The 22088-nt window shown below is 38.4% G+C and overlaps 1 non-coding gene across 1 annotated transcript; it reads left to right on the top strand.

Annotated features, from left to right (window-relative positions):
* Positions 1-16051: 16051 nt before the first annotated feature.
* Positions 16052-16157, top strand: LOC122028364. Its single transcript, XR_006124758.1, has one exon. It is a non-coding gene; the product is annotated as a small nucleolar RNA R71 (small nucleolar RNA).
* The last annotated feature ends 5931 nt before the right edge of the window (positions 16158-22088 follow it).

Genomic DNA, 22088 nt, shown 5'->3' with positions numbered 1-22088 from the left:
ATCTCTCTTAAGGAGTTGCACACATGGTTAAAAGGATGATCTGATGGACGAAATTCACTCAAAGATTCATGAAGAAGGAGATCTTGAATAGGGATCTGATGAATGTTCGATGCTTCGAATGCAAGGATAAATGACACTTCAAAACCAACTGCCCCTTATTAGACGAGAAAGAGAATGAACCTGAAAAGAAGAAAAAGAAGAAGAAGAAGGCACTGAAGGCAACTTAGGATGAGTCATCATCCGAATTTGAATCAGACTCAGATCATGTTAATCTATTAGCACTAATGACGATACAAGAAGATTCAAGTTCTGAGTCTGAGTTAGAATATAACTTAGCATTAGACTCAAGTTAGGTCAACAATTTAGATGAGTCAGCTAATGAGGTAACAAATCCAATTACTAAAAAGTTATATGCTACTATTGCTTATTTGACTAACTCTAGCTAAATACAAATCCAAAATTAAGATGTTGCTTAAGGAGGTCGAAGATCTTAAGAAAAGGACTAACATAGACTCATTGATTTAGGCCAGTGAAATTGGAACCTCAACTCAAGTGTCAAAACTTGAGGAAGAGAATTCTAATTTAAAAAACCATGTTAGTGAGTTAAAATATACATTGAGTAAGTTCATGTCTGTATCTAGATATTTGAATATAATACTTGGGACCAGACGGGCTGCATACAATAACACTGGACTTGGATTTAACTTAGATCAAAATCATGTGTCTTATCTTACCTTAGTTAAAAGAAATGCTAGATAAAAGATTGCTTGGGTTCTAAATCATAATTTGTTAACTAATAGAAAATAACTGTTATTGGGTGCACAATCAACATATTCATGTAATAAATGTTTACATTTTCTATGCAAACCCAATTGCAAAATTGAAATATGTTAGAGCTCTATATTAAGGCAAGCTAAAATTTTAAACTATTAGATTATGATAATTTCAAACTATGTTTTCATGCTTATTATTTTCAAAATTATAATATTTTATTTTTTTTCATAAAAATCATGTTTTATTTCCTATACTGCAGAAAGGATTTAGCCTAGGTTCTATCGTAGACAACATGTACCTATATATTTAGGCAGTCTATATCTCACAAAACATATTAAGGGATAAGTTGCTTGTGTTTGTGAACTATAGAATGATTTGAGATGCTTAGGGTTACAACCTCTAAATTTTAGATGCCTATCAGTGAATCAACATGAATTGAGGCTATTTTTTTTTAAAATGGATCAAGTTAAAATTTTTTTTTGCATATTAATAGCTTAGTTTTCATAAGGTTGAGCTATAGATTCTTATCTAACTTGACCAATCGATTGAAAGCTCTTATCTAATAGATAATCAAGATAGAAATCAATTTGGACATTTTAAAAAAGGTTTCTAAAAAATTTATTTTTTTAAGTTGACTTACTTAGCTCTGTTGGGGTTGCAAGGTTGCAAACATAGTCCCATATTGGAAACACATGGGAAAGATCATGGGTTTATAAGAGAAAAGATATCTCCATTGGCATGAGGCCTTTTGGGGAGAGCCCAAGAGCAAAGCCATGAGGGCCTAGGCCCAAAGTGGACAATATCATGCTATTGTGGAGATATCTAAATTCTTTTCGATCCTACAATTGGTATCAGAGCCCGGACTGCCAGAAGGTTTAACCGCCGACTGTGCACAAGAGCTATGGTCTGGTTGAGCCATGTGGGTACAATATTGACCTCGAACAAAGAAAGTGGGAGCTCCTATGTTCGGATCAAAAGGAGCAGACACCAGGCAGGAAGTCCTAGTTGCGACTAGGCAAGGAAGTCCTAGTAGGTCGGGTGGACCGAGGGGCAGGAAGACCTGGTGGGTCGAGGATCGGACGTGGGAAGCCTATGGTCCTTTGTTTGAGGGGGGGGGGATTGTTGGGGTTGCAAGGTTGCAAACATAGTCCCATATTGGAAATACATGGAAAAGATCATGGGTTTATAAGAGAAAAGATATCTCCATTGGCATGAGGCCTTTTGGAGAGAGCCCAAGAGCAAAACCATGAGGGTTAAGGCCCAAAGTGGACAATATCATGCTATTGTGGAGATATCTAAATTCTTTTTGATCCTACAAGCTCCTCCTCCTTCTTTTGATTATACTTATCTTAGCTTATTTGCTTAGTTGACTTATTTTGACTCTATTTGACTCATTACTTTGTTTAGACCTATAGTATTTGTTAGGACCAAAATAATTTAGATATCTCCATTATGTTATGATATTATCCATTTTGGGCCTAAGTCCTCATGGTTTTGTACTCTACCCTAAATGCTTCATATCAATAGAGATATCTTTTCCTTATAAGTCAATGTCATTTCTATGTGTTTTCAATGTGGGACTTAGTTTGCAACCAACAATCATCCCTCAAATGAAGGACCGCTCCCTTAAGCTTATCTGCTTGATGTTATCTGATCCTTGACCCACCAGGACTTTTCTGCCCTTGGTCCAACTAACCTACTAGAACTTCCTTGCTCCTCAGTCCACCTGACCTAATATGACTTCCATGTCCCTTGGTCCACCTGACCTACTAGGACTTCCTTGCTTCTCAGTCCAATTGACTTACTAGGTCTCCCTTGCCTAGCCGCAACTAGGACTTCTTTGCCTATTGTTTGGTCATCTTGATCCAAACATGGGAGCTCCCACTTCCTTATTTAGAGGTCAATATTCCATCCACATGACTTGATTGGACCATAACTCTTGTGCATAGTCAGCGGTTAGTCCTTTTGGTAGTTTGGACTCTGATATCAATTGTAGGTCTCGTGTAGTCCAATTAGAGGTTGAATAGTCTGTAAATCAGAATTCAAATTTCTCTTTCTTCTAAACTTCGCAAGGACAAACACTCGTTAGTTAATAAAAATAAACATAAAAGAAAGTAAGAGAAGACTCCAAATTTTACTTGGTTTACAAATTGATGAGGTTGCTAATCAATGGCGATGAAAGCTCCACTAAAATCTCCTCTGAGAAAGGTGGAGTAAGCTATTATAAGCATTGAAAATTTAGAATGAAGTACAGAAAATGAAATATAGAGTGTTATCTTGAACATTGAGGACCATGACTATATTTATAATCCACTGGTCAAGTGTAGCCATTGGCTGATATGGCAGCTCTCGGGCGTCTAGACCCGGTCTAGGCGCCTGGATGTGGTTGCCTCAATCCACTTTACAATGGCTTCCTGACAAGCTACTTATCATCGCTGGGGTGCCTGGACTGGGTCTAGGCACTTAGAGGTTGCTGACGTGGACTCCAAAGTTGATATTCACTACAATAGCTAGAATAAGCACCTGACTTGACATCTGGACCAATGCACCTAGTTCGAGCGCTTGGACTCTAGGCGCTTAGACTTGGTCTAGGTGCCTGGACAAAGTCAACTTCATGTTGACTTCTCCTATTGCTTCTTTGGTCACTTGGGTGATTCTCCAGCTATCCAGAGTTGTGCTCACATAAATCCAACTTTGGCTTTCTCCTCGAGCAGTCTTTCTCCCCAGCTTCTCATCCCTCAAAAATGTCATACACATCCTCTTATCCATTGATGTACTCTTCTGTAGCACCTCATTCCTCATATTCCCGTACTATCCTTCTTGTTGGCTGTGTCTTTCACTCGACTTCTTGAATTCCTAAGTCCCTGCATACTTAGATACAAGACATCAAAAATACAGAACCTAACTTAACTCGGTTGATCACATCAAAATGAACCTAGGGTACTTATAGTATTTTGTTGGTTCAAGAAGAACTATACGATCAAATCTAAGTTTTAATTTTGCCAAAGGATTAAAAGTTAAGTTTGTTTGAGTTCTAATATGTGATGTGTTCCTGTAAGCACACGAGCATCATCAAATAATAAAATTTATATAAGTCAATCCAACAAGGACTGAGGATCAATCACTAATTAGTTCCACACTTCGAATTTAACTAGATATATCAATAATTACTTAATTTGAGATTATCAACTAAAATGTGAAAAATAGAAGAAAGATAATTGAGGAAGCCCTTAAATCAAGAAGATGTTCTGGACTTTTAGTTTCATTGTAATGGTGAATGTTATACTACGAATTTGGCCAATCCTAGTTCTCCACTTCTATCTTTGCAGGATGGTCTAAATTTCTACTGATTACCACCACGCGAAGGTGTATCAGACTACTTTCCTTGCCAATAACCAATATACCAACAAGTGAAGAAGTAACTTAGAGAGTCCAGATTTTCAGTAGAGTACTTCCTATCACAAGGCCTCCCCCGGGTTTATGTCTCTTAATTATGTATGTCACTTGCGTAGTATATAATTAGGGAAAGCTCATTAGGTCAAGTGAAAGACTCATCCATACATAGAATTGTTCTCCCTTAGGAGGTTTGATCCATATAGAAGTATAGTTACCTTAGATACTCAATGTTAAATAAGCATCCTAAAGCCATGCCGAGCTATATTAGAACATACACTCAAAAGAGGTAACAATCTATATATCAATTCAATGAAACTTAAGATTCACACTCAGATCTAGATACGCAGGAATATATCTAGTACAAAAATTAGATCTATGCATACAAAACTGCAATCTACATAGATAAATTCAAGTCCACAAAGAATGTTGGGTTTTTCGGGCCGCAAAAACCGCTTTTTGCATTGCAGAAACCCCGAAATTCCCATGCCACGGATCCGTGCGAAGAAATAAAATTGCGTAAAACTTTCACGTACGAGTTTTCTATGCCTAGATCTACTTTAGATCTACAAGATAAGAATTTTACCCTTGATGCGATGTCCTTCGCAATCCCGCTCGTCCAAGGTTCACCGGATCTCAAGAGTATTAAAGTAGATACTCCTCTATGTGTATCCACACAAGCAAGAGATGGAGAAAACCAAACAAAAGGTGTGATAACACCCTTGATGGTCACGACAAGGAGGAAGAGAGGGAGAGAAGAAACCTAAAGAGGAAGAAGAAGAAACGAATGAGAATGAATTCTCACCTTGTGTAACCCCCAAGTGGCCAGCCACTTTAGGCTTATAAACTCCCATGGAATATCAAGAGTCAAGTCTCTTGATCTCCTCCATGAGGTGGCATTTGGTCAAGTCAAACTTGACCAAATGAAGAAGCCTTGATGATGTGGCATTAGTCAAGTCATAGTCAAGTCAAAACTTGACTCTTCATCTTCCTACTTAAGTCAAGTCAAACTTGACCACTTCTCTCCCTTGGTTGATCTAATCTAACCATTGGTTCAAGTCACTTTAATTTAATGAATCTCCATTCATTGAATTAAATTAATTAAATGAGTCTAAGTCCAAATTAGACTCACTTAACACATGAACCAAATTGAGTCCAACTCAATTAGCCTAATTTGGATTACTCTTAATCCAATTTGGTTCATCACATGGACCTAATCCTTTAGGTTCATCAAATGAACCTAATCTCCATCTAATTTTCCTTTGTGTGTGACCCTATAGGTTCTTATAACATTGGCAATGCTCCTAAACCCATTTAGAAGCATAAGCAATGAGCGGTATCTAGCAACACATCATTACTACCCAATTTATAAGAATGTTGAGATCCAACATCACCTTGCGACTACTAATTGTGACTCTTCAAAATATATGACAAGTGTTCTTTTATCCTTGACATCTAGATTGATTAATGTGAGGCATAGACCGTGTCATCCTCTAATCAATCTAAATCTTGAATCCCAAGTAGACTCACTCAATCAAATGAGCTCAACATCTCATATTGACTCATTTGGGCATGGCCATGCACTTAGTGGTCTCACTCTATCAAGAATATCGATGTCACTCCCATCATATAAGAGGGATAGATCCGATCTACATCACTCACATCCCTCCGCATAATTTGTTACATACCCAGTAATCGCCTTTATAGTCCACCCAGTTACGGGTGACGTTTGACGAAGCCAAAGTATGCAACTCCTTATGTAGGGAACCATGGTGACTTCAGGTCCAAGGACTAATAGTCATACTAATAGCCACATGAGAAAGTATATGACACTCATATAACGATCCATGATACTTTCTCATGGCGAGTCATTCAATATACATTCTCCAATACATACCCATGTGTCAACTTGATATCTCCATATCCATGACTTGTGAGATCAAGTCATCGAGTTGACCTACATGCTAGTCTCGTCGCATTAACATTGTCCTGAATGTTAATACTTGACTAGGAATGATTAAGAGTAGTGTTCCCTATATCATCTCACTATCGATTCAACTAACCGATTGATATAGGTAAGAATCTTCTACTCAAGGATGTTATTATACTTAGTTATTTGGCACAAATACAAATAAGCATAACAACCATAAACAAATGCCTTTATATATATATACAAGAATATGATACAATGAGTCCATACAACAATCATCAAATGATTGACTCTAGGGCTCTAACTAACAAAGAAATCTTTCTTGCAAGCATTTCATGAAACAGAATAAGTGCCATAAAAGCTTCATTAAACAAGGAAATTGGCAAGTTCATAGAGTTTTTCATCATCCACACATTACAATTACTCCCTACGCCCTAGAATAATGTAGATATACTCCATAATAGGAAGAAATATAATCCAAGAACTCAAAATGATAGAAACTTTGAAAACCCAAAGGAAGGGGAGAAGAAGCTTATCCTTTGATGTCAAGTGAAGCGTTTGGATGCAGATCTTGGAGTGTCGATGAGGATGGAGCAGTAGAATAACCTCAGATCATCTAGATGATAATTCCTAGTGTAAAGATTCAACCTAGGAGGTCTCCTTCCACCTTGGAACTTTCTCCTCTATAAAGGGGATGAAGTGCCCCTTATATAGAGGTGAGGGTATGGGGTAGCCATGCCCAGGGGCATGACTCGTGCCATTTGGCACGGGCCAAGGGACTCTCTGGATATTTGGCCGTGCCATTTGGCACACCCAAAGCCAGGTTGGCTCTGGCCAAATAGCTTGGTCATGCCATTTGGCCTAGCTAGAGCTATCTCTGGCTTCTTGGTCATGCCAATTGGCACGACCAGAGTAGAGACTGCTTTATTTTAGCCTTTTGGGTCGTTCCATTTGGCACGACCTAATCTTCAAACCTGCACTCTTCTAATTTTTAGAGGCATGGCCATGCCTCATGGCATGGCTCAAGCCAATTCTACTCTAGAAATATGCATGGGTTGACACCTGGCTGTGCCATTTGGCACAACCAATGCTCTTCTTATGCTGGCTCTCCTTCCTAGCCGCGTCATTTGGCACAACCAATGTCTTCTCTGGTTCCTTGGCCATGCCTTTAGGTACGACCTTCCTTTTGAGCTTCTCTTAGCCATGCCTTATGGCATGGCCAGGTCAAATTTGACTCTGGAAGTTTCTCAGGTCAAATCCCTTTGCTTTCCTCACCACGGGTGAGACATAGCTAGGTCATAGTCTTCTTCAAATAATCTTCTTTTGTGCCTTTTGAATCCTTTTCCACTCTAAACTACTCCTAAAATTAAAAATAGACATCGAGAAGATCTCTAGATGTAAAATAGTAATTATGATGAAATTAACATTATAAAGAGTGCAAAAGCATAGATCATAGGCAATGAATACAGAAAGATGTGCATTAAATTGTACAAAATAATATATATAATCTACACACATCACACCTCCAGACTTAAACCTTTGCTTATCCTCACGTAAACTCTGTAATCTAGATTCATGAGCTAATAATGTGTATCCCTAGTAATTATATTCAGTTCAATCAAACTAGTGAAACTAATGAGCATAATCAAGAATGATATATAATAAAGCATTCGATTGTTATCAAATAAATTTCTACAGTCTAGAAACATGCATAGGAGTAAGTGCATCATAATCCTTGGTGAATCAAATTAACTCTATCAAATAATTTCAATAATGAGCATGATCATAATTGGATTTAACTTAGCCTAAGAATAAGTTCTCCGTGCTCAGTACAAATCGTGGCCTAAATTTCTCAAGTAGCAATTCCTAATCCTAGACAAGTCTTCATTGAACCATTTTTTTCTTTTTATTCCCAGCAATAAATACTACTTGGTTCATCTATCTTAAATTTACCCAAGGTCTAATGAATGTGCTCGATATCAAGAAAAACCTAGTGTTCATTTCTTCAGTAACTTAACTCAGTCTCAAAGGGGCAAATAACTAGTTTCCACTCATGAAAATAATTTTTTTTCAATCCCTTATTTCATTTTTTTTTTCAATTGCATATTTGTAACGATGCAATTTGTGTGATTTTCATTTTTCCAAATGAGCTTTAATGCTTCGAGCATCAATCTAGTGACCAAGATGTAGTTAAAAAAATCACCATGGGAATTCAAGTATTCATTAGGTCTAATGAATCATGACTATTTTCAGAACCTTCAACTATCAAAATAAGGAAAAGTATAAAAAGATCCTTAAGTTAGACTAGAATCAAATCCTTTAAATGAAATACAATGCTTATATCTTGATATTGAAGATAGAGAAAAATAGATCACCAAACATACTATCCCTAATAGCCTTACAACATGAATATGAAAATTTTTACTATCAAACAAATCCTATGCTCATTTTGTTTCACTAGAGATAGAAAAAAATAAATCACTAAATATACTAGCACTAAAAAGTATAACTCATGACCTCTAGATAATGATCATGCTAGAAGTTTACTCTTGGACAAGTTAGCAGTAATAGTGTGGATAGTGTAACTCAAAATGTCTCAAAAACGGAGAGAAAACTAATCTAAGAAAATAAAGAGCAACTAAAGTATGCATCCCCCAAACTTAAACTTTTCATTATCCCAATGAAAATAAAGTCAAATATGAAAGAGAGTTAAGGTTAAAGGAATTACTAAGTGAGACATGCCAAGTTAATGGGTCAATCAAGTTCTAAAATTACTCCATTATCCTCAAGTCTTCTAAAGAATGTATCCTAAAAAAGAAGTATGGACAAGAAAAACTAAGTAAAGGGATTGGGTTAAGAAAAGAGAAGAAAATAAACTGAAATAACAATAAGAAAGAAACTTGGGTTGTCTCCCAAGAAGCACTTGTTTTAGGTCGAACCCTTATCATAGCCACCAAGCTTAGATCTTGATCTTGGTAGCATCAGATATTTTAGAACCTTCCTGCATAAGGTTCTAAAATTTTCCTTAACTAATATGGCTTCCTTCAAAGGTTTATCATGAAATCGTCTATGTTAATCCTTTGCAACATGTTCCCTGCAACCAACATTCTCAACAAAGAATTGGTTAGTAGCATTAGATATATTAAATAAAAGCATACTACTACCAATTATAGGAAAAATAAAATCATTGAGTGTTACGCTCCGCAAGTGTACGGAAATGTCGCAAGTAATATAAAAGATTATCGTATCCACAGGGACTGGAATAAGCACTAGGAATGTCTCAATGCGAATTAGCTAAACAACTATCCAGTCATTTCAAAAGCAAAGTAAAGGTAAACAAATCTAAGATTAGAGATCAACAAACAAGAGTTTAGTGTTTTGGGTTATGATAAAGGGAGATTCTAGGAGTTTCGGTTTCTTTGTAAGATTTCTTGGATGTAAATGGTTCACCAATTCTTATTCCTCAATTGCCAAGCATGTAGAAAGTTGCCGGTTCCCTCTTGCAATAGACAACCGGCTAAGGACTGAGAAATGTATCTAAATAGGATTAATTAGACATGAACCTACGTTGTCCTTACACAGAAGCGCACCTATTACTATGCCTTCCTCGGATATCAACATAGAAGCCCACACCTTATTAATCTATAAAGATACAAGAAGCTAATCATAGAATCCATCCTACTCTCTTGAATATCCCTATTTCCTCTTCAAGATTATCTCTCAAACGTCCTTACACGGGCTTGCACCTGTCACGTGGATCCCTCGGATGATCGAGTGAGAGTTTATCCTTACCAAGTCCATAAGAAATCCAAACAATCAATCAAGAATGAGAATTAAGCACAAACCACCATCAATCATTCAAGATCTAATTGATACAAGCAAGATAATGTCATTGAAACAAGAAAATGGCAAATCCATAAGAGATTACATCAATCCATCATACAAATACTCCCTTAATCCTAGAATACAAGATCTACTCCATGAATCGAGGAAGAAAATCCGAAGAAATAGAGATTACAAGCATTCCTTGAATCCCCAATCCAAGAAAACAAGAAGAGGGGAGAAGAGAAAACTTATCTACGAAGAAGCCTTGTCTTCGGATCCAATCCTCGCTCCGGAGCCGGAATCGTCGAAATCTCCCTTAGAATCGCCCAGAAATCCTCCCAAGAATGGGAGGAAACCACCAAATCTTGCTTTCTCCCAAAGGGGGAGAGATCCTCTTTCAATTCATGAAGAAGGGTTTAAATAGAGGAGGGATTCGGGCGCCACACGGCCCCGTGACACGGCCGTGTGAGATTCACACGGCCATGTCCAGTTCCCTCTCTGCCTAACCTGCACGGCCGTTGGACTCCACATGGCCAGAACCCTTCTGCTCTCTGGAAATGATATACGGCCGTGTGGTGCACACGGCCACAGCCTGCTTGGTCTCTGGAAATGCTACACGGTCGTGTGGTGCATACAGCCACAGCCTGCTTGGTCTATGGAAACCTCACACGGCCGTGTAGATCCACACGGCCATGTAAGGCTTCTGCTCTGGTTGGCTTCAAATCTTGACACGGCCGTGTGAGGTTCACACGGCCATGTCATCTTCCTCTTCTGCTGGTGCCAAAACTCCACACGGCCCGAGCTCCATCCCAGTGCATGGCCGTGTGAGGTACACGGCCTGGTGCTTTCTCCCTTTGTTTCCTCCAAGGCTTGCCCAAAGATGTAAATTCTTCACCAAATCGACCCTTGCATACAGTAAATGCACAAAAAGCAGATCTCCGAACCAAAAGAGTAAATATGCTAAAAGGAAAGCTGGAAGTATACAAATGCATAGATCAAGCATGCTCAAAGTATGTAAATGTGCGTAAAAACGTGCATAAAAGAGTATATAATCTACGCACATCACACCCCCAGACTTAAACCTTTGCTTGTCCTCAAGCAAAATGCTGCAGTCTAAATTCATATGTTCTACAACACATTCATAAAACCCAGTGCACTTTCCTAATTCTATCAAAAAGTTTCATTAGCAAGCTTGATCATGGAAACTAGTAAAGTATGGTTCAAGCATAAGAATCTTGTGCGCAGTGTAAAAGTAACTCAACACCCTTCAAGTTTCAATCCATGTCCTAGTCAAGTCGTCATCAAATTTGAGTTCCTAATGTTTCCAGTGAAAGACAAGTAACCAGTGATAGGTACTTACTTACCATTCACTTGGTTCATATTTCTCAACTAACCCAAGGTCTCAAAGGTGTGCTTAATCTCAAGGGAAGCTAAGCAGTCATTTCCCCAGTAACCTAACTCGGTCTCAAAGGGGTGACTTGCTAGATTCCCCTCATGACAACTGTTTTTTATATCCCTTATTGTTCATTTTTTTCATTTTTTTTTTATAAGTGTTTGCATTGTGCAAAACTTATTCACAAATGTACTTTTAGCACACATGTTGGGATATTTTGATTTTTCCAAATGAGCTTTAATGATTTGAGCCTCATCCAGTAACCAAAATGAAAGTTGAGAAATCACCATGGAAACCAAGTACTAAGCAAACAAAATGAATCATGACTATTTCAATGACATCAACTATTCAAGCATCAAGCACAAGTGTAGTGAAGATAAAATCCTTAAGGTTGAACCAAAACTAAAACTCATCACCATAAGATTCTTAGCTTGTTTCATGCTACCCAAGATAGAAAAAAAGAACTACACAAAGTTTACTAGTAGCATCATGCGAACATCATGAATCGAGACAATAATCGTGCTAACATTTCACTTGAATCCAAGAAAGCATATAAGTGAAGATTTGATGTTCTCAAAATTTTTTGCCATGATTATTTCAAAAACAAGCAAAATAAAGCAACAAGCAATGAAAATAAGAACCAACATGAAAAGCTAATCAAAAACTAAAAACTGAAAACCAAACTAAACAGTACATAACACCCCCCCAGACTTAAACTTTTCATCGTCCCGATGAAATCAGTATGGTGGAGGAGGTGGAGGTGGACGAGGGAAAGGAGGTCTACGACGTGGTTGGCCAATAGGAAAACTAGGAAAACCTGGAATCTCACCCAAGGATCTATGATACTCATATAAAGCATCAACTTGTTGGCTAGTAAGCATCATACTCTGCATAAAATCTCTCATCCTAGCCTGATCAGTATCATAATCCTGCACAAACTCGGCCACTTGACCTTGAAAATTCTTCGTAAACTGAAAATGATTTTGTACCTCCCTAAACTGATCATCAGATAAAGAGAAGCGCCCCTCCAACATTTTTCGTTGGGAATCTTGCTTCTCATGAAGTGATTCTAGAGACGTACGAAAATCTGAAAAATCGAACCTAGAAGATCCCGTGCCATATGCAAAAGAATGCCTAGCAGGCTCCATGAAACTAGAAGGCTGCGTATGTCCAAATGACGAGGGCTCATGATGTGGCTCAGTGTCTCCAGGTATAGAAAGGTTATCCTCAAAATCTAACTCAGAAATTACCCAATTAGCCCGGTTACGAATAGTAGTTCGTTCAGGAAAAGGAAGAGGTAAAGGAGAACCACTCCTCCTAGGAAACGCGAAACCATTCTCATCCCGAACGATCATTTTCATAGCAAGACACGTATCAATGTCAATCATGTCATTACCATGAATTATTTCCAACCCATCAACATCAAGATTTAAATTACAAGCTATTCGGGTAATCAAACCACCAAAAACAATTGATCCCGATGATGCCCTAGCCGATCTCAATAAGGTTTGAACAAAATGAAAACCAGAGTCAAATTCAACCTTATAAAGCATAGCCCATAAAGCATAAAGCTCTATTTTCTTAACCACCCCATCACTCTCTCCCCTACCAAAAATAGTTTTACTCATGACTCTATGTAGGTACCTAAAGATGGGGTTTTGCATATGGGAGGCCTTAGCTCTTGAAGGCTCATAAGGTTGATCTAACCCAGTTATTGCATTCCAAAAATGATTCCAATTAAACCTTGGATCAAACCTACGAGGGCTACCGGTGGTTATTCCAAAACAAGAATTAAAGTCACTAAATGCCCATAGAAATTCTTGATTCATTAATCTAAAAGAGATTTTTCCAAAATAATCATCTTCATTTGTAAAATGGACATCCAATGAACTTAAAAATTCCAAAACAAGACGAGGATATGTAGGCAAATGCGTGTACATAATATCACTCCAATCCAAAAACCCAATCATCAAATCTACATCTTCCCTAATTCCAAGCATATCAAGAACAGTTGGGTCCATATATCTAGTACACACAATCTTTCTATTGACAAGAATTGCGAATCTAGTTACTTGATCATCATTTCTAAACACAATATTGAATTCATTGTCATTACCTTCATTGCGTGAAGTTCTTTTGCCTTTGCCCTTCACTGGTTGCTTTCCTTTGTCCCTTGATGGCTCCTTCTCCTTGTCTCCACTGGATCCACCACCTCCTTTGCGTATTCTCTTCAAAATATTAGACATCTTGACGAGTTTAGATAGGGGAAGAATTATCTAGAGTTGTGGAACTCAAGGAACAAAACATCTTAGGTTAAGAGAACAAAAAGTCCGAGTCTTAGAGAGGAGGAGAATCGGATCTAAGAGATCTTGAGAGATTAGAGAGGAGTTTTTAAGAGAATGGGAGAGAAAGATATGTTTTGGAGAGTTGGGGGTGTGCGGAACACGGCCAAGATCTGGCCGTGTGAGGTAGGATAGACTTTAATAGTTCTCCCACACGGGCCGTGTAGATCTACACGGCCTCCCCATCTTTCCTCTCGGGATTCTTTGCACGGGCCGTGTAGATCCACACGGCCTCCCCCTCTTCCTTCTCTGGATTCCTCGCACGGCCGTGTCTGGGACACGGCCTCTCCATCTTTCCTCTCGGAATTCTTTGCACGGCCGTGTCTATGACACGACCTATACCTTTTTCCTCTCGGGAGATCCCACACGGCCGTGTCTGGATGACACGGCCCAAACACTTCCCTTCTCTGCAACCTTTGCCTGGCCGTGTATAGCACACGGCCCAACTCTGTTTTGCACCTAACCTGCAAACAGAATCAAAAGAATGCATCAAACTAAAAGAAATTACAATACAAATCAAAACTAACTAAAAGAACCCTTGGGTTGCCTCCCAAGAAGCGCTTGTTTAAGGTCTTAAGCTCGACCAAACTTAATCATTCGCTCCTTTTCCTCGCCCTTGGAAGACAGACATACTTTTCGTTTTTGTTGGGAGATCTTCTCCCAACATCCTCCACCACATTGTCTCCTTCATTTGGTGGCCTTCCATGAGGATGGAAATTCCATTCCTCAAGTTTATAAATGCTTGTCCTGCTACAAGCATTTAAAAGAGACGAGACATGGTTAGAAATATTAGATAAATCATATTCCAACTTTTCCTTACCAATTACCAAAGAAAGCTTATGGTTTTTGACATCAATTATAGCACCAGCTGTAGCAAGGAAAGGTCTTCCTAATATGATAGGAATCCTAGGGTCCTCTTCCATGTCCAACACGACAAAATCTGTGGGAATAACATTCCCATCCACCTCTACTGGCACATCTTCTATAATACCCAAAGGGTACCTGCAGGAATGATCAGCAAGTTGAAGTGCCATAGTAGTAAGTTTAATGTTTTTGAGACCTAATTTATTACAAATTGAATAGGGAATGAGGCTAACACTCGCCCCCAAGTCACAAAAAGCTTTTTCAAAAAATTCTTTCCCTATGTTGCAAGGAATATAAAAGCTCCCTAGGTCCTTCAGTTTTGGAGAAGTGTTCTTCTCAAAAATAGCACTACATTCCTCACTAAGCGCAATGGTCTCGACCTCTCCTCTTCTTCTCTTATTTGACTTGAGATCCTTCAGGAATTTGGCAAATCTAGGCATTTGTAGAATAGCATCAATAAGAGGTACCTCTACACAAATCTCCTTAACTTTTTCTAGAAACTTGCCAAATTCTTCATCCTTCTTGAGCATTGTAAGTCTCTGAGGAAAAGGGACAGCTTTGCTCTGATGGTTCAGCGGAAGAGTCTCTTCAACCTCAATGGTATTCTCCTCATTAGCTTGAATCTGATTTGGTATAGGAGGAGAGAGCTCTTCTTCTTTTTGTTTCCCTTTTGAAGCAGTCACTTGGGAGTCTCCCAAGGTCCGTCCGCTCCTAAGCTCAATCCTATTGCAATGCTCCATAGGATTCACATCAGGTTTTCCTGGAAGCTGTCCTGGTGCTCTGGATGATGAGGAAGCTAGCTGGGCAATTTGACTATCCTGGATCTTTTGATGCTTTTCAGAATTATCCATTCTCTGAATGAGCTTTGCTAAATCCTGCTTCATTTCATTCTGACTTGAGATAATTTCTTCAAGCATCTTTTCAACATTTGACTTGGGTAAGCCTTGAGAAGATAGATGTTGAAAATTTTGTTGCCCAGCTTGAAAATTTGGTCTTGCCCCCATAGATGGTCCTTGATCTTGATTGTTTCTGTAAGAAAAATTTGGATGACTTTTCCATCCAGGGTTATAAGTATTTGAGTATGGGTTGTTCTGCCTTTGATTGTAGCTCATGATTGCATCGCATTGTTCAAGTTGATTGATTTGTGCAGTGATAGCTCCCAATGGACATGAGTCATTTGAATGCTCTGAACTCCCACATACTTCACAAGATGTACTAATAGCATTGACCATATTAGCACTAGTCCCCATGTTCTCAAATTTCTTTGTAAGAGCATCCAATTTTGCAGACAAAAGAGTGACTGCATCTACATCAAACTTCCATGATGCTTTAATTATTGGGTTTACAGAGGAGTAGCCACCACTTCTTTCATTTGCCCATTGATGATGATTTTGTGCTACACTTTCAATGATTTCTTCGGCTTCATCTAAACTTTTATTCATAAGTGCCCCTCCAACAACTGAATCAAGGGACACTTTGGTATGATAATTGATACCATTATAAAAAGTGTGCAACACTAACCATCTTTCCAACCCATGATGTGGGCATTGTCTGAGCATACTATTATATCTATCCCATGCTTCAAAAAGAGATTCTGAGTCAGTTTGCTTGAAGCTTGCAATTAAATTTCTCATATGAGCTATTTTGCTTGGTGGGTAGAACTTATCAAGAAACTGTTGCTCGCACTGCTCCCAAGTGGTGATGCTATTAGGGGCCAAAGAATTCAGCTATTGCTTTGCCCTATCTCTTAGAGAAAACCCAAATAACAGTAATCTAACTGCATATGAAGGAACTCCATTCATTTTCATGGTCCCACATATTTCATAAAAGACCTCTAAATGTTGATTGGGGTCTTCATGAGGTCCTCCACCAAATTGGTTCTGCTGCACCATAGATATGATTGCGGGTTTGATCTCAAAGTTATTAGCCTCCACTGAAGGTCTTGAAATACTAGATCGGAAACCTCTTGCATAGGGTGCTGCATAGTCCTTGAGTGGTCTATTTGCCATGTTCAAATGTTCCTGTTCTTCAATTTGCCTTTGCAGAATTCTTCTTTTATGGAAAGTTCTATCAATCTCAGGGTCAAAAGGAAAGAATTCCCCTGCAAAGTTAGATCTTCGCATACACAAGAACAAGATAAAAATTGACAATTCAACAAAAAAGAAAAATAAAAGAATAAAAAATGCAGAATTGAATTTGTACACAAAGAATTAGCAAGAAGTGAAAGTTATACAAGAAAGTAAAAAAAAACAGAAATCTAATGATTAGTTACAACTATGCAATATGAAAGGAAAACAAATGTTATGTTTAGTCTATCTTAATTGATAATTCCTAATGTTATAGCGCAGTCCCCGGCAACGGCGCCAAAAACTTGTTACGCTTCGCAAGTGTACGGAAATGTCGCAAGTAATATAAAAGATTATCGTATCCACAGGGACTGGAATAAGCACTAGGAATGTCTCAATGCGAATTAGTTAAACAACTATCCAGTCATTTCAAAAGCAAAGTAAAGGTAAACAAATCTAATATTAGAGATCAACAAACAAGAGTTTAGTGTTTTGGGTTATGATAAAGGGAGATTCTAGGAGTTTCGGTTTCTTTGTAAGATTTCTTGGATGTAAATGGTTCACCAATTCTTATTCCTCAATTGCCAAGCATGTAGAAAGTTGCCGGTTCCCTCTTGCAATAGACAACCGGCTAAGGACTAAGAAATGTATCTAAATAGGATTAATTAGACATGAACCTACGTTGTCCTTACATAGAAGCGCACCTATTACTATGCCTTCCTCGGATATCAACATAGAAGCCCACACCTTATTAATCTATAAAGATACAAGAAGCTAATCATAGAATCCATCCTACTCTCTTGAATATCCCTGTTTCCTCTTCAAGATTATCTCTCAAACGTCCTTACACGGGCTTGCACCTGTCACGTGGATCCCTCGGATGATCGAGTGAGAGTTTATCCCTACCAAGTCCATAAGAAATCCAAACAATCAATCAAGAATGAGAATTAAGCACAAACCACCATCAATCATTCAAGATCTAATTGATACAAGCAAGATAATGTCATTGAAACAAGAAAATGGCAAATCCATAAGAGATTACATCAATCCATCATACAAATACTCCCTTAATCCTAGAATACAAGATCTACTCCATGAATCGAGGAAGAAAATCCGAAGAAATAGAGATTACAAGCATTCCTTGAATCCCCAATCCAAGAAAACAAGAAGAGGGGAGAAGAGAAAACTTATCTACGAAGAAGCCTTGTCTTCGGATCCAATCCTCGCTCCGGAGCCGGAATCGTCGAAATCTCCCTTAGAATCGCCCAGAAATCCTCCCAAGAATGGGAGGAAACCACCAAATCTTGCTTTCTCCCAAAGGGAGATCCTCTTTCAATTCATGAAGAAGGGTTTAAATAGAGGAGGAATTCGCGCCACACGGCCCGTGACACGGCAGTGTGAGATTCACAGCCATGTCCAGTTCCTCTCTGCTAACACCTGCACTAGTGTGACTCCACACGCCGAACCCTCGCTCTCTGGAAATGATACAGTAGTGTGGTGCACATAGCCACACGCTGGTCTCTGGAAATGTTACACGTGTGGTGCACACAGACCACGGCACTGCTTGGTCTCGAAACCTCACTGGCCGTGTAGATCCACACGGCCATGTAAGGCTTCTGCTCTGGTTGGCTTCAAATCTTGACACGGCCGTGTGAGGTTCACACGGCCATGTCATCTTCCTCTTCTGCTGGTGCCAAAACTCCACACGGCCCGAGCTCCATCCCAGTGCATGGCCGTGTGAGGTACACGGCCTGGTGCTTTCTCCCTTTGTTTCCTCCAAGGCTTGCCCAAAGATGTAAATTCTTCACCAAATCGACCCCTGCGTACAGTAAATGCACAAAAAGCAGATCTCCGAACCAAAAGAGTAAATATGCTAAAAGGAAAGCTGGAAGTATACAAATGCATAGATCAAGCATGCTTAAAGTATGTAAATGTGCGTAAAAACGTGCATAAAAGAGTATATAATCTACGCACATCATTGAGCATGAGTGTTATTGAAGGAAATGATTCTTGGGACTTTACATCCCATTGCATAAGTCCCTACATTACTCTCATCATTTATATCTAGTCTTGCATCATCTATAAAATCAAATTATTGTGTGAACCAAGGAAATGCTGCTTAGGCCATTTCTTCTACACTTCCTTCCACAACTTCATCAATAGTAGGACAAAGGGAAGATTCTTCTTGATTATTGTCAATAGGGAGGTATTGAAATTAGAACAGTGCACTCCTCTGTCAAATTCTCTATTTTATTTGCCCCAAGCTCATTTACATTATCATCATTCATCTCATTTGATTAAGCCTAGGAGGATTTGAAGCTTTCCCACATTTCCCATAATCTATCTTCCAAGGTGTGGGAAGAAGCTTCTATATCTTGTTCCTCAAGCTCATATTCATGTATAATGCTCATCTAAGGGCCCTCCCAAGTTGAGAGTAGAGTTGGAATTTCAGTATAAGATGAGTCTACATTGTTGCTCTTAATCATTTGATTTATATCTATGAGCATTGGAGCTTAACTGGCCAAAATTTCTTCCACCATCTTTTCCAATCTATCTTTTTGAGATGGTGGTTGAACTTCCATTGTTAGGCTAAAATAATTCTGCCTTCCTTCTTGTTGATTATTTTCAAAAAATTTTAGGGTTTGCTCCAGCTGGATATTTGAGAGTGTGAATTTTAATAGGATTTCATTGAACTTTCTTTCAAGTTCTTCAAATGATTTCGCCAGATTATTTATCCTTAAACAAGTTGCAATGGAATGACCCATTACTTTACAAACCTAATACTAACCTTGCTTCAGCCATTGGTTGTAGTTGGAGAGGGAAACCCACAAGGAACGGTCAAATAGTGATGGACAAGTATTCTCCACATGACTTGTTCAAAATAAAAATCACAAAAAATAATATAAGAATTCATATTAGCATTTTTGTTGAACCTATGAATTAGAGCAATCAGGTTCGCCTTCAAGGAGTCCATGTCTATCTGAATGGGAATGCGTTAGAAGTAGATAGACATGAAGTAACAAAATCTAAAACAAATAAGAAAGAAAATGCAGGATAGAAAATAAAATATAGAAAAGGAAATATAATTCAAAGATAAAAAAATAAGGCATAAAGAATAATGAATGAAAGAATATGGAATAGATAATGAAAGTACAAGGGTAATGAATAAAGAATAAAGAATGAAAGAATTAAATAATTAAAGAATTGTCTAGACAAACTCTAATGTAAACTAACTAGATTTAAAGTACACCATCCCTGACAACGACACCAAATACTTGATGTGTTCCCGTAAGCGCAAGGGTGTCGTCAAGTAATAAAATTTATATAAGTCGATCCCACGAGGACTGAGGATCTAACGTTAATTAGTTCCACACTTCAAATTTAACTAGTCAATATCAATAATTGCTTGATTTGAGATTATCAACTAAAATGTGAAAATAGAGGAAAGATAATTGAGGAAGCCCTTAATTCAAGAAGATGTTCTAGGATTTCAGTTTCATTATAATGGTGAATGTTGTGCTATGAATTTGTTCAATCCTAGTTCTCCACTTTTATGTTTGTAGGATGGTCTAAATTTCTATCGATTACCACCCCATGATGGTGTAACATAATACTTTCCCTGCTAGTAACCAGTATGCCATCAAGTTAAAAAGTAACTTAGAGAGTCTGGATTTTTAGTAGAGTATCTCCTGTCACAAGGCCTACCCCGGTTCTATATCTCTAAATGACGTAGGTCACTTGCATAGTATATGATTAGGAAAAGCCCATTAGGTCAAGTGAAAAACTCATCCATATATAGAATTGTTCTTTCTTAGGAGGTTATGATCCATATAGAAGTATAGTTACCTTAGATACTCAACGTTAAACAAGCATCCTAAAGTCATGCCGAGCTATATCAGAATATACACTCAAACGAGATAACAATCTATATATCAATTCAATGAAACTTAAGATTCATGCTCAGATCGAGATACACAGGAATGTATCTAGTATAGAAATTAGATCTACGCATATAAAAATGCAATCTACATAGATAAATTCTGGTCTATAGAGAAAGCCTTCTTGCAAGCATTTCATTAAATAGAATAAGTGCCATAAAAGCTTCATTAAACAAGGATATTGGTAAGTTCATAGAGGTTTACATCATCCACACATTATAATTACTCTCTACATCCTAGAATAATGTAGATCTACTCCATGATAGGAAAAGAAATACAATCCAAGAACTCAAAATGATAGAAACTTTGAAAACCCAAAGGAAGGGGAGAAGAAGCTTTTGCTTTGCTGTCGAGTGAAGTCTTTGGATGCAGATCTTGGGGTGTCAATGAGGATGGAGCAGTAGAACGGCCTTAGATCATCTAGATGATGACTCCTGGTGCAAAGATTCAACCTAGGGGGTCTCCTTCTGCCTTGGAACTTTCTCCTCTGTAAAGGGGATGAAGTGCCCCTTATATAGAGGTGGAGGTATAGGGTAGCCATGCCTAGAGGCATGTCCTGTGCCTAGGGGCATGACCCGTGCCATTTGGCATGGGCCAAGCGACTCTTAGGTTATTTGGCCTTGCCATTTGGCACGGCCAAAGCCAGGTTGGCTCTGGTCACATAGCTTGGTCGTGCCATTTGGCACAGCCAGAGTTAGCTCTGGCTTCTTGGCCATGCCAATTGGCACGGCCAGAGCAAAGACTACTTTATTTTAGCCTTTTGGACCGTGCCATTTGGCACGACCTAATCTTCAAACATGCACTTTTCTAATTTTTAGAGGCATGCACATGCCTCATGACATGGCTAAAACTAATTTTGTTATAGAAATCTGCATGAGTTGACTCTTGGTCATGCCATTTGGAACGACCAATCTTCTTTTTGTGCCGACTCTCCTTCCTGGCAGTGCCATTTGGCATGACCTGTGTCTTCTTTAGTTCCTTAGATGTGCCTTTAGGCACAACCTTCCTTTTGGAGCTTCTCTTGGTCATGCGTCAAGGCATGACCAAGTCCAATTTAGCTCCGAAATTTTCTCAGGTCTAATCCCTTTGCTTTCCTCACCACGGGTGAGATATGGCTAGGTTGTAGTCTTCTTCAAAGGATCTTCTTTTACATCTTTTGAATCTTTTTTCATTCTAAACTACTCCTAAAAATGAAAATAGATATCAAGAAGATCTCTGAACGTAAAATAATAATTATGTCAAAATCAACAAGATAAAGGGTGCAAAAGCACAGATTATAAGTAATGAATACAGAAAGATGTGTGTTAAACTATACAAAATAATATATATAATCTACGCATATCAATATGCTTATCAAGTTTATAGGAAAGTTGATGTGCGTAGATTATATACTCTTTTATGCATGTTTTTACGCACATTTACATACTTTGAGCATGCTTGATCTATGCACTTTTATACTTCCAGCTTTCCTTTCAGCATATTTACTCTTTTGGTTCGGAGATCTGCTTTTTGTGAATTTTCTGTACACAGGAGTCAAAATTGGTGAAGATTATGCGTCCTCGG

The sequence above is a fragment of the Zingiber officinale genome, chromosome 10A (assembly GCF_018446385.1).
Source record: "Zingiber officinale cultivar Zhangliang chromosome 10A, Zo_v1.1, whole genome shotgun sequence".
Taxonomy (NCBI): Eukaryota; Viridiplantae; Streptophyta; class Magnoliopsida; order Zingiberales; family Zingiberaceae; genus Zingiber; species Zingiber officinale.
This window is presented reverse-complemented; position numbering and strand designations above follow the sequence as displayed.